We start from the raw sequence: 11,262 nt of genomic DNA on the forward strand, positions 1-11,262 counted from the left end.
GCCACGTGCTGCAAGATCAGTGCTGACCTCCAGCAAAGCACCTGCTGGGCCTGAATTATGCCCTCCGGGCCTGCGTCTCACCAGACCTGCCTTCTGGCTGGCTTAACACAGCTGCTTAACCAAGGAACTGTACCTCTTTTGGAACGCCCGAGTTTCTACTGCTGTCTGATACCAGCAATTTTATTTAAAAAGAGCTAACTGTAACACCGAGTGGAAAAACTCCTCTCCACCACCCCCAGTGAAACCAAGAGCCTTGCTCTAAGCCACTTTAAGCACCTCCTGTGATAGAAATGGGGCCTTTGATCTCAAGGTCAGTCTGTTCACATCCAGAAGCAAGGAGCACCTAGACCAGCCCATTAGATGCCTGATGATGAACAACAGCACAGCTTCCTCCTTCCTTTTGGTGAAAAGTCTATGCCATATTGCCTCACAGGTCAATGTCAGCATGTCTCATTAGAACCAGTTGACTTTTAAATTCAGGCAGTCTATTTATTGTTTCCAAAGTAACCCCATCCCAGCTCCTATTCAATATACCACCCTCCAAATTCATCTTCTGTGTCACATCCACCCCTCACACACAAGAATACATGCTCACACTGAAACAAAAGTGAAAATTGCCTTCCCCCTTCTGCCTTCCTGACCTCCTCAGTACTCCCAGACACCATTTGAAGAAATCCTAAGAGTTAAAGACAATTTCAGGTGAGAGATATTCCCCAAAATAAATCTGTATTCTGTAATGATACATGTCTGCCATAGAAAGAGTACTTTTTACTAACAAAGCTTGAATTGCCTTTAAAAGGGTTGCTTGTTTCTTATACACTCCCAAGAGTGAAGGCTATTGGTTGAAATGATTGCTGCACAGTGTGAGAAATCAGGTGTGGATCCCTAGAATCCATGTAAAATGCCAGGTATGCTGGCATACTTGTAATTCACCCACTGGGTGGTGCACAGACAGGTGGGTTCATGATGCTTGCTGGCCAGCCAGCCTAGCTGAGTCAGCAAGCTGCAGGCAGGGCTATTGCAAACAGCTGGACAAGGAGTGGGGTTGCCACACATAAATAAACAAAAAGGCAGAGTCTATGTTTTACAGCTGCATCAAAGAGAGTTAGCTAATCCTGGTAGGAGCAGTATCTGTAAGGGAACAGTATTCAGACTGTAAACAAACATCGGGAGAGAAAGCTACAGAAGACATATTCTGCACACAGGCAACACTTGCATTCAGTCCTCTGAGGAAGGCTTTGCCATTCCTCTGAGCCTCACCTTGGTGGGCAGGGGAAAGCTTTGTCATTCCTCCATGAGTCTGAAGCTCTGGGGTCTTTGATATGGACAGCTCGAGTCAACATACACAAATTCACTCTAGACTTGACTCACTTGGGGCTTTTTCTGGTCCCTACAGGCATTGTCATCTCAAGGGCCCCATGCCTCAGAACCTTGGGATCAAATATCTTGCAACACAAAGCCTTTCCCAGGTGAGGCTCAGAGAGATAGCAAAGCCTTCCTCTGGCCCAAGTGCGAATCTTAACAGGGCGTGCATGTACAAGTACTTATGAACAGTTGACCAGCATGTGCAAAAGCACCTGCAGCTTCTTCCTCCCAGATGATTACAACTTGAGATGGCTCATCTACAGAGGACTCCTAAAAGCCTAGGTACCCCTCCCCCTGTGATTTACTAAATAAACTCACTGAGGTCCTGAGCCATTTCTTGGTGTGACTCTATCAGAGTATACAGCCCACCTGTCTTAGTCAAGATGTCTACAGCTGTGACCATGACCAAAAAGCAAGAAGGGGAGGAAAGGGTTTGTTCGGCTTACACTTCCACATCACGGTCCATCACTGAAGGAAGTCAGACCAGGAACTCACACAGGGCAGGAACCTGGAGCAGGAGCTGATGTAGAGGCCACAGATGGTGCTTCTTACTGGCTTGCTCCCCCTGGCTTGTTTAGTCTGCTTTCTTATAGAACCTAGGACCACCAGGCCAGGGATGGCACCACCCACAATAGGCTGGACCCTCCCACATTGATCACTAATTGAGAAAATGCCTTACAGCTGGATCTCATGGAGGCATTTTCTCAACAGAGGCTCCTTCCTCTCTGATGACTCTAGCTTGTGTCAAGTTGTCACCATCCCAGCCCAGCTTTTCTGTGCACATGTCTGTCCTTTCTTCATTCTTCAACTGACATCTCAGTCAGGTCCCAGATATTCTGGACTTGGCGATTCTTACAGCACATTCATAACTAGTTACATGGAGCCACGTCTTAAGTCACTCTGCTTCTAGAATTCTCCATCACCCCAAGACTCCATTCAGAGGAAGTATCTTTCCAGAAGTCCGGGTAGTCTATATAGAACTTCAGGCAAAACATATTTGGGATCCTAGAATTTCTGAAAGAAGATGGTCTGGACATACCTTAGCCAAGTGAGATACCCCTTAGCAATAAACATCCTAAATAAATAATGGGTGATTCAGAGTCTGGTAAAAAGCGAGAGCTGTGTGTACTCACCCATCTTTCATCACAAATAAACAAGAGTTGCATTTGTTTCTTTTTTTGGTGCACAAGGACAAGGGACCATGGTCTCAAAGGTCAAATTATATTAACAGAAACAGATTTTTAAATAGATGAAAGAGGATGCCCACTTGAGGAAAACAAGTCACACCAAGAGAATGTTCCATTCTGAGAAGATTGACTTCTTATGGCATCCAAGAGAAACTGAAACACGGCATAAAGAACATGTGAAAACTATTTATGGAGATGCTATTTACAAACCAGGTTCTGGGAAAGTAATACTTAACAAATACAACAGTTTTAATTAGTGTGTGTTTGCATCTATGTACACATGTATGAAGGCCACACATCAACTTTAGCTGTTGCTCTTTTAGGCACCATATGCCTTGTTTTTTGAGACAGGATCTCTCACTGGTGTGGAATTCAACAAATAGGCTTGGTTAGCTGATCCACAAATGCCAGGGATCCTCCTGTGTCTGCTGCCCCAACACTAGACTTGATAGCATGTGCACCACTCTGTAGTCTTTCTTAATATGAGTTCTAAGTGTTATATTGAAAACAGATGTTAGGGTTAAAGGAAAGTTTAGGGTTAAAACACCAAAGAACAATGAGGTAAATAAAGAAAAGGGCTTGAAGTTGGTTATAAAACAGTGAAGCTGACCAGATAAGAAAAAGAACAGGACTCTGGAAAAACAAAGCCAGTCTTGGCAGGCTTCGGTTGGCTCCCACAGTGCCACTCTGAGGAGCATAAGCAAGGCGCTACTGCTGTTACATGTAGTCTTATCTCCCATGCATATAGCTGCAACAGACTGAACTGTGGGTAAGGATGGCTTCTTTTTTTTTTAAGATTTATTTATTTATTACATATACATGTACACCTGCACACCAGAAGAGGGCCCCAGGCCTCATTATAGATGGCTATGAGCCACCATGTGGTTGCTGGGAATTGAACTCAGGACCTCTGGAAGAACAGACAGTGCTCTTAACCACTGAGCCATCTCTCCAGGCCAGGATGGCTTCTAAAAAGTCTCTTAATGTATTCCAGAAAGGCTACCCCAAGTCTCTCCATAAACAAAGAGCTAAATAAAAGGCAACCAAGAAAAAAAACTAGCTCCCCATAGGTAGAAAATTGGTGAGCTATAAGCTGGCCACATAAACGTGAGGGTACAGTTTAATGAATGGCTAGTAGACCCTATGAAAGCCAGGTGCTAACAGACCTAGCCAAGGTCAGAAGCTTACAAACCAAGCCAAGGCCTGGGGGACATGTACAAATCATGTGAACCTCCATTGGCTTGGTCCATGATTTGCCCAGAGACTTAGCTAGTCCCAGTAGACATGACCTCATTCCTTGTCCTGTTTCTGCCATAAGTCCTATAAAAAGATGCTGGACTGGCAGCTCAACAGAACCCTCTAGGGATCACTTCCACTTTGGGAATCTTAGTTTTCCTGCTCTTTTCCTAATAAACTTGCTTTCTCGTGTTCACTCCATCTTTGTCTGCATTTTCACCCCTCAAATACCTGTACCATAGGGATCAAACTCAGATTCTGGTTCTAGCAAGGCACGTGCTTCACTGACTGAGCCATGCCTCCAGCCCCAATTACTCTAAGATTTTTTACTTTTCTAATTACTCCAACTAACAGTTGAGTGGCTGTGGTAATTATAGCTGCTTCATCTACTTCTGGACAAATGAGAGAATTGTGTTTCCCTGTCCCCTGGGAAGTTAGGAGGAGCAATGTGATCTTCTTTAGCCAATTAAATGTGAAGGTTAATAAATCATTCCCAGATGGAAGATTTCAGCAGTGGGTGCACATTTCTATACACTGCTGTCCTTTCTCAACAGTCACCACAGACACACAACTTGGCTTTCTTGCCATGAGCTCCCAATGGAGGTGCGTTCAGCAATCTCTTAACCCTGCCTTTCTCACTGGCAAACTGCATAGTCACACAGATCACTATCTCTTTGTAATTGTGTTGCTGATTACACTTAATTTTGACAAATTAATATGGTTAACATTGTAAAGTATAAAATACATTAACATGCCTACAAATTACTAATTTCAATGCAAAATAAGCCATCAACCACTTTGGCTATTCAGAAATTACTTATATCAAGATGCATTAATTAGTCATTGGAAAATTGTTTACCATTTGCACAATAATTTTCTATGTTTATTAGTGTACATTAAATGTGACATTTTCATTCATGTATATGATGTGCCTTGACCATATTCACCTGTAGTCTTCTCTTATTCTCTTCCTCTTTCCCTGGATCCCCTTCTTTCCCTACTTGTCCTTCCACTTGTCTGTCTTTTTCTCTCGAGAGTCCATGTGTGTGAGAGAACATGATGCTTGTCTTTCTGACTCTAGCTTATTTTGCTCAGCATATCTCTGTCTACAACCATTTTCCTGCAAATAATGTGATTTCATTCCTCTTCTTCTGTCTGTGTGTGTGTATTTGTGTGCTAGTGTGCATGTATGTGCATATGCAAGCATGTGGAGGCCCCCGTACAAGCTCTGGTGTCATTCCTCAGGCACAGCCCATCTTGTTCATTAGGATTTATTTGGTTGGTTTTAGGTTTTTGGGGTGGTTGTTGTTGTTGTCGTTGAAATAGAGTCTTTCACTGGCTTGTACCTCACCAAGTAGGCAAGAGTGGCTGGCTAGGCAGGCAGTGGTGGCACACACCTTTGATCACAGCACTTGGGAGGCAGAGGCAGGCAGATCGCTGTGAGTTTGAGGCCAGCTTGGTCTACAAAGTGACTCCAGGACAGCCAAGGCTACACAGAGAAAGCCTTCTGGAAAAACCAAAACAAACAAACAGACAGACAAAACAAAAACAAAAGAATGGCTGGCTAGCCAGCCCCAGGGACCCACATTTCCAGTAGTGGGATTACAAACTCTGCCACTACACCTGACTTTATTATGTGAGTTCTGACAATCACACTCAGGTCCTCTTGATGGAAAGGGTATTACTTTATTAACCAAACTCTCTCACCAGCCTCATTTTCTTCTTCGTTGTAGATGACTATTATTCAGTTGGCAGAAGACCAGTTCTTATGACCATTTGTATATGCTGAACTCTTAGCTTGCACTGTCTTTCCCTCTCCCATATTCACATAGCTTTGCCTTCTGATAAGACACAGAAGACGAGAGAGAGAGAGAGAGAGAGAGAGAGAGAGAGAGAGAGAGAGAGATTAGCATCTCAGACCTCAGTACCCACAATCGGGGAGGAGGCAGGAGAGAAGGACGTACCGAGCTCAGGTTTTCCAAGCTACAGCGTGATGTGCCTGGGAAAGGCAGGAGCACCAAAATAGGGCTGCTCTTGCCTAGTGAGAAGTCCAAGGTGGCAAAGTGGAGGCAAACGACCTGACGCAAGATGGCGAGTAAAGGGATGTTTGAAGATACTCTAGAGGAGCATGTCATCAATGAAGACTATAAAATCTGGAAGAAGGGTACACTGTTTCTGTATGACCCGGTTATGACCCATGCTCTCCAGTCTTACTGTTCAGTGGCTTCCGGAAGTGACTGGATCAGAACGAAAGGACTACGCCCCTCATTGGCTTGTGCTGGGCACTCATACTTCTGACAAGCAGAATCAGCTGGCGGCTGTTCAGGTTCCCAGTGATGATGTGCAGTTTGATGTTCTCCATTGCGACATGGCAAGGGAGAATTTGGTGGCTTTGTTTCTGTAATAGGGAAAACTGAATGTGAAATTAAAATTAATCATGAAGGAGAAGTAAACCACGATCGTTATATACCACATAATCCTCACATCATTGCCACAAAAACACTATCTTCTGATGTAGTGGGTTTTTTTTTTTTCAAAATACAGACATAGACTTTATTAAATGCCGCTCAATCCCCTGTGAAGATCTTTCACTATAAAACAGCTTTCCATACAACTGCAAGGCAAGACACCCTATTAAACCAGATCCAAGTGGAGAATTTAATCCTGATCTTAGATTAAGAGGTCACCAAAAGGCAGGCTATGGTCTTTCCTGGAATTCTGATTTGAGTGGACATCTCCTGAGTGAATCTAATGACCACACCGTCTGCCTGTGGGATGTAAATGCAGGACCAAAGGAAGACAAAATTGTCGATGCTAAAGCAGTCTTTACTGGCTACTCAGCTGTTGCAGAGGATGTCGCCTGGCATCTGCTGCATGCGTCCTTGTCTCGATCTGTTGCTGATGATCAGAAACTTATGACATGGGACACCAGATCCAATACCACTTCTAAGTTCACACACTGCTGAGATGAACTGCCTCTCATTCGATCCCTGCAGTGAGCTCATTCTAGCAACTGGCTCTGCAGATAAGACTGTAGCTTTATGGGACCTTTGTAATCTAAAACTCCATACCTTCGAATCGCACAAGGATGAAAATTTTCAAGTCCGTCGGTCTCCATATAATGAAACTATTCTGGCTTCAAGTGGTGCTGATTGCCACTTGAATGTGTGGGATTAAGTAAAATGGGGGAGGAACGATCAGCAGAGGATGCAGAAGACAGGCCTCCAGATCTCCTGTTTAGTCATGGAGGACACACTGCCAGGGTTTCAGACTTCAGGTGGAACCCCAGTGAACCGTGGGTCATTTGCTCAGTGTCTGAAGATACGGCAGATGCCTGAAAATATTTACAATGAAGAGCCAGATGGCACATTGGAACTGGAAGGACGAGATCTTAAACCTGAAATATGAGGTGTTTCTACTGAATGCACTGCAGCATGAACGCTTGGTTCATCAAGCGCCAAAAAGGCATTGTATAGCAATTGTAACTGGGATGAGTTGTGGCTGTCTTTTCCCTCTGGTTCCTGCACTTTCAAGTAAGCTGCTGTGTGCTGTATGGTACTGCAGCTATTGGGCAAGGGGGAATGTTGCTTAAGAAAAGATATCACTATTCTTTTGAAACACACATTGCTGGCCATTGCCTTTGATTCAACTGTTTTAAGTCTTCATTTTCTCAAACCTTAAGTGCTTGCTGAAGTCCCCCAAAATACAAGGATAATTTTTACACATTTTCCTTCCAATACTTCTTGATTGGCTTTGCAGAAATAAAGTTTAAAAAGAAAGACACAGAAGACACTGACACCTTCTCCAGATGCAGTCCTGAAGCAGCATTTTATCCCAAAACAGTACTAGAAACCATCCTATACCCTAACTTAAATACTGTGCGTCTGGTTAAAACTATCTCACCCCTGCTCTTAAGCTTCCTGAGACAGGTGAACCTATTCGGAACCATGTATTCTTATCAGCTAACCCAGCACCTGGCATTTAACTGTGTTCAGTAAGTGTTTAGTGGTAGAATGTGTGAATGAATTCAAGAATGAATTAAGCTATTGAAGCAAAGAAGTCTTGTTGCCAAGAGCCACATAAGAACTCAGATCTTATTTCTAGTCTTCATCAGATGGCATAAAGTGACCACTCAATAGATTGAATATTATATATGAAAGTCTTTGGGTTTTGCCCTTGGAGGGGTTGGGGGCTGCAGGATATTTGATCACACTATGGACCCTAAGATTATGTTATTTACTGGAAAAACCTATTTCTAGTTATGGTGTGGCTCAGCTCTAACACACACCTCTAATCCAAGAGCTTTCTGCTTGAATATTATAAACAGGGTTAAATGAAGTCAACCATAGGTCAAGAGGCAGAGCAAGCAACCAGTTGACAGGAAATAAACATAAGATTATTAAGAAAAAAACAGAGTAAGAGGAAGTCGGGAAGACAGAGAAATGCACAGGAAGTAGAAGGGAAGGACGTCCAGTTTGAGGGGTCTTTGAGACTGTATGGGAGAAGGCCTCCTTCTGAGGAGGAAGGCCAGCTAGGTACTTTCTCTGCCTCTCTGAGCTAGGAGGCGTTCACCCTCACATCTGGCTCCTGAGTCTTTATTGGCAAAAATCAAGAATTAAGATTTTGTTAAAAACAACAGTGGGGTAATGTGGAGGTACCTCAGAAGCTAGCCTTCCATCAAACTCCATATGCTGCTGAAGAGTGAAATTCTTAATCTCCTTCCTCTACCTCCTGAGAGCTGATATTGCAGGCTTGAGCCCCTACTCCCAACTTATGTGACACCGAGGAATTGACCCTAGACCTTCCTGCACATGAGGAAAGGACTTTGCAAACAAACAATGGGTGAACCCTCTCTCTCTCTCTCTCTCTCTCTCTCTCTCTCTCTCTTCATTTGTTAAATAAGAAAATAGAAGCACAAATTGAGCTCTCTGTCTTTAAACAAGCCCTTATACGGAAAAACAGCCAGACAGTATTTTAAATTGCAGGCATAAAGTAGTCAAGTAGTCTTTTGAAATTGGGCCAAAGGACAAAATCCTGGAATAAATATATGAAGTAGAGATTCCAGGCAGGCACACTGTACGGCTGACTCACTTATAAATATGGTTTGGGCCATCCTCATCAGACATCTGGCTTGCTAGCATTCTCCTCCCTGGCTGTTAAGGTCAGGGTTCAGGCAATGGACAGTGCTGGTCGCATCATGGAACACATTTAGACACTAGGCTGGCATTGTGGCTTCTGAAGACACAGAAAAAGATCTCAGTTCTTATCTGCGCTGTCACACTGCTTCTGGGCGTGCTTCCCCATTCATGTTGCTTAGTGACAACAACACAACTTTCTCTCTTTCCAATAAAATATATTAAAGAGAAAGAAAAGAAGAGAAAAAAGCCATGCCAGGTCAAACTTCCTCAGTTCTCAGGAAATGAGAAACCTCAAGCAAAACAACTTAAGATCCCGCAAGTGTGATGAGCTTTTTTTTTTTTTTTTTTTTTTTTCTGTTTCTGGTGGGTCTTTCGTAAGGGAGGATGGATGGGCTCTATTGTACATTTTGTAAAATTCTTAGGCTAAATATAGCAGCTGGGCCAACAAACTCTAGTTACATCTATTTTCAGGGAAGTGGCTAGCCAGTGCTTCTGGCCAGCCCCCTGGGGAGGGTGAGAACAGTAAGTGTTGCACTCTCTTTCTCTCTCTCAGGGTGAACTTGTGCACTCTAACTCAGCCCAAGTGGAGACCTCCAGTCAGGTGGACAGCCTGGGCACAGGTGCTCAGGACCCTGAATCACGGCCAGGAGACAAAGGCTAAGGCCACTCAGCCCAGAGACGGAGCTTATTCATCCAATCAAATCAAAGGGAATATTAAATAGTTTATTCTGGAGCCAAAGTGTGAGTAATCACTGCCTGGGAATTCAGATGTGGGCTCCACATCCCAGCGTGAAAGCAGTTTCATGGAGTTGTTATGGTATCAGAACAAAGAAAGTTATAAATCAAAAACAAAAAAAAAACATTGATAAAAGCATTTTGGGCAGTTACAGCAGGTGGGGGAATCTCAGCTATACCTCTCAGATGCTATCTGGGAGCATTTCTTGGAGCCCCTATTGGTGGTTAATAGGGTTTTGTTAAGTTAATACATTCCAAAGTTTTTTTTTAATCTGTTTATCAGGATGTTAGGCCTGACTCAGAGAAGCTGTAATAAGGCTCCAACCCTGGCAACATTCAAAATATCCAATCACTGAAGTCTTTGATTAAAATCAGCCTTTGTAGATACAGTTTCTTTTCCTGTTCACAGAAATTAAGATTCATAACATGGCTAATAGGGCTGAGGTGTCCCCACTTAACATACATGAACAAGAGCAGTAGACCCTGGTGCTGGTTTTGTCTGCTTTCAGACATTTACCTGCTATGTTAACTGCTTACAGAGGGCGACTGCCACACAGTTTTCTAGCACCAAAAAAGAAAAACAAAACAAACATGTAGAGAAATTTTAACCCAGCAACATGGCTACTCTGGCAGGACTATGCTAACCTTAACCCTTTAACCCCAAGGGATAGAGGCAAGCAGGTCTCTGAATTCAAGGCCAGCCTGGTATAGAGCAAGTTTCAGGTAAAGAAAAGCTTAGGTTCAGGCATGGTGGTACAAGCCTTTAATCCCAGCACTTCGGAGGCAGGCATGAGTTCTAGTCAATTCAGTTGAGTCAGTGAGTTGAGGAGCAGTGCTGTGGAGATGAGTTTGTGGAATTCAGAGGCAGTTTTTACCAGGAAAGTTTTACACAGAGAGGTAGAAGATGGAACAAGCTAAACACAGGTGAAGACAAATGAGCCAGAAAATAAGAAGGAGCCAAAAGATTAAAACAGATTGTAGCAACTAGTTTAAGGCCAAGTGGAGCAATTCAGTGAGAAACTGAGAGAAGCCAGATTGAATCAATCGACTTGGAAAGGAGTTTGAGCCAGAACAGCTAAATTGAACAAGAAAGGGTGAGCTTATTCAACAGTAAGTCTCAGAGGCTAGAAAACATTCTAGGCCTAGATTAGATTGTATGGAGGTTAGAAGCTTCCAGGACTAGGCCTAGGTTAGCAGACAGAGGCAGTAAGTCTCAAGATGACATTTAAAACAGGCAAATGCTGGGACTCGCCCGACTCTGGGCTGAGAGTGGTATGAAGGGTGGAGGGTTCAGGAGACCATCAAGGCTGGTGAATCTGGACCCAGGGGGACCTGTACAAGCTGATGCACCAACCAAGGACAACGCATGCAGGGAACTAGACCCCCGTTCAGATATAGCCAATGGACAGCTTGTTCTCCAAGGCTGTGTGGGGAGTGGGGACTGCCTCTGACATGAAGTCTGGTGCCCTCGATTTGGTGACTTCTCCTTGGCTGGAAGGCCCTGTGGGCACACAGAGGAAGGAGATGCAGGCTGCCCAGATGAGACCTGATAGGCTGTGGTCAGATGGTGGGGGAGGAACACCCCCATCAGAGGCCTAGGG

The 11,262-nt window shown here is 43.9% G+C and overlaps 1 pseudogene; it reads left to right on the top strand.

Annotated features, from left to right (window-relative positions):
* Positions 1 to 5,876: 5,876 nt before the first annotated feature.
* On the top strand, positions 5,877 to 7,196 carry LOC127209290 (histone-binding protein RBBP7-like; annotated as a pseudogene).
* Positions 7,197 to 11,262: the final 4,066 nt, after the last annotated feature.

The sequence above is a fragment of the Acomys russatus genome, chromosome 26 (assembly GCF_903995435.1).
Source record: "Acomys russatus chromosome 26, mAcoRus1.1, whole genome shotgun sequence".
Classification (NCBI taxonomy): domain Eukaryota; kingdom Metazoa; phylum Chordata; class Mammalia; order Rodentia; family Muridae; genus Acomys; species Acomys russatus.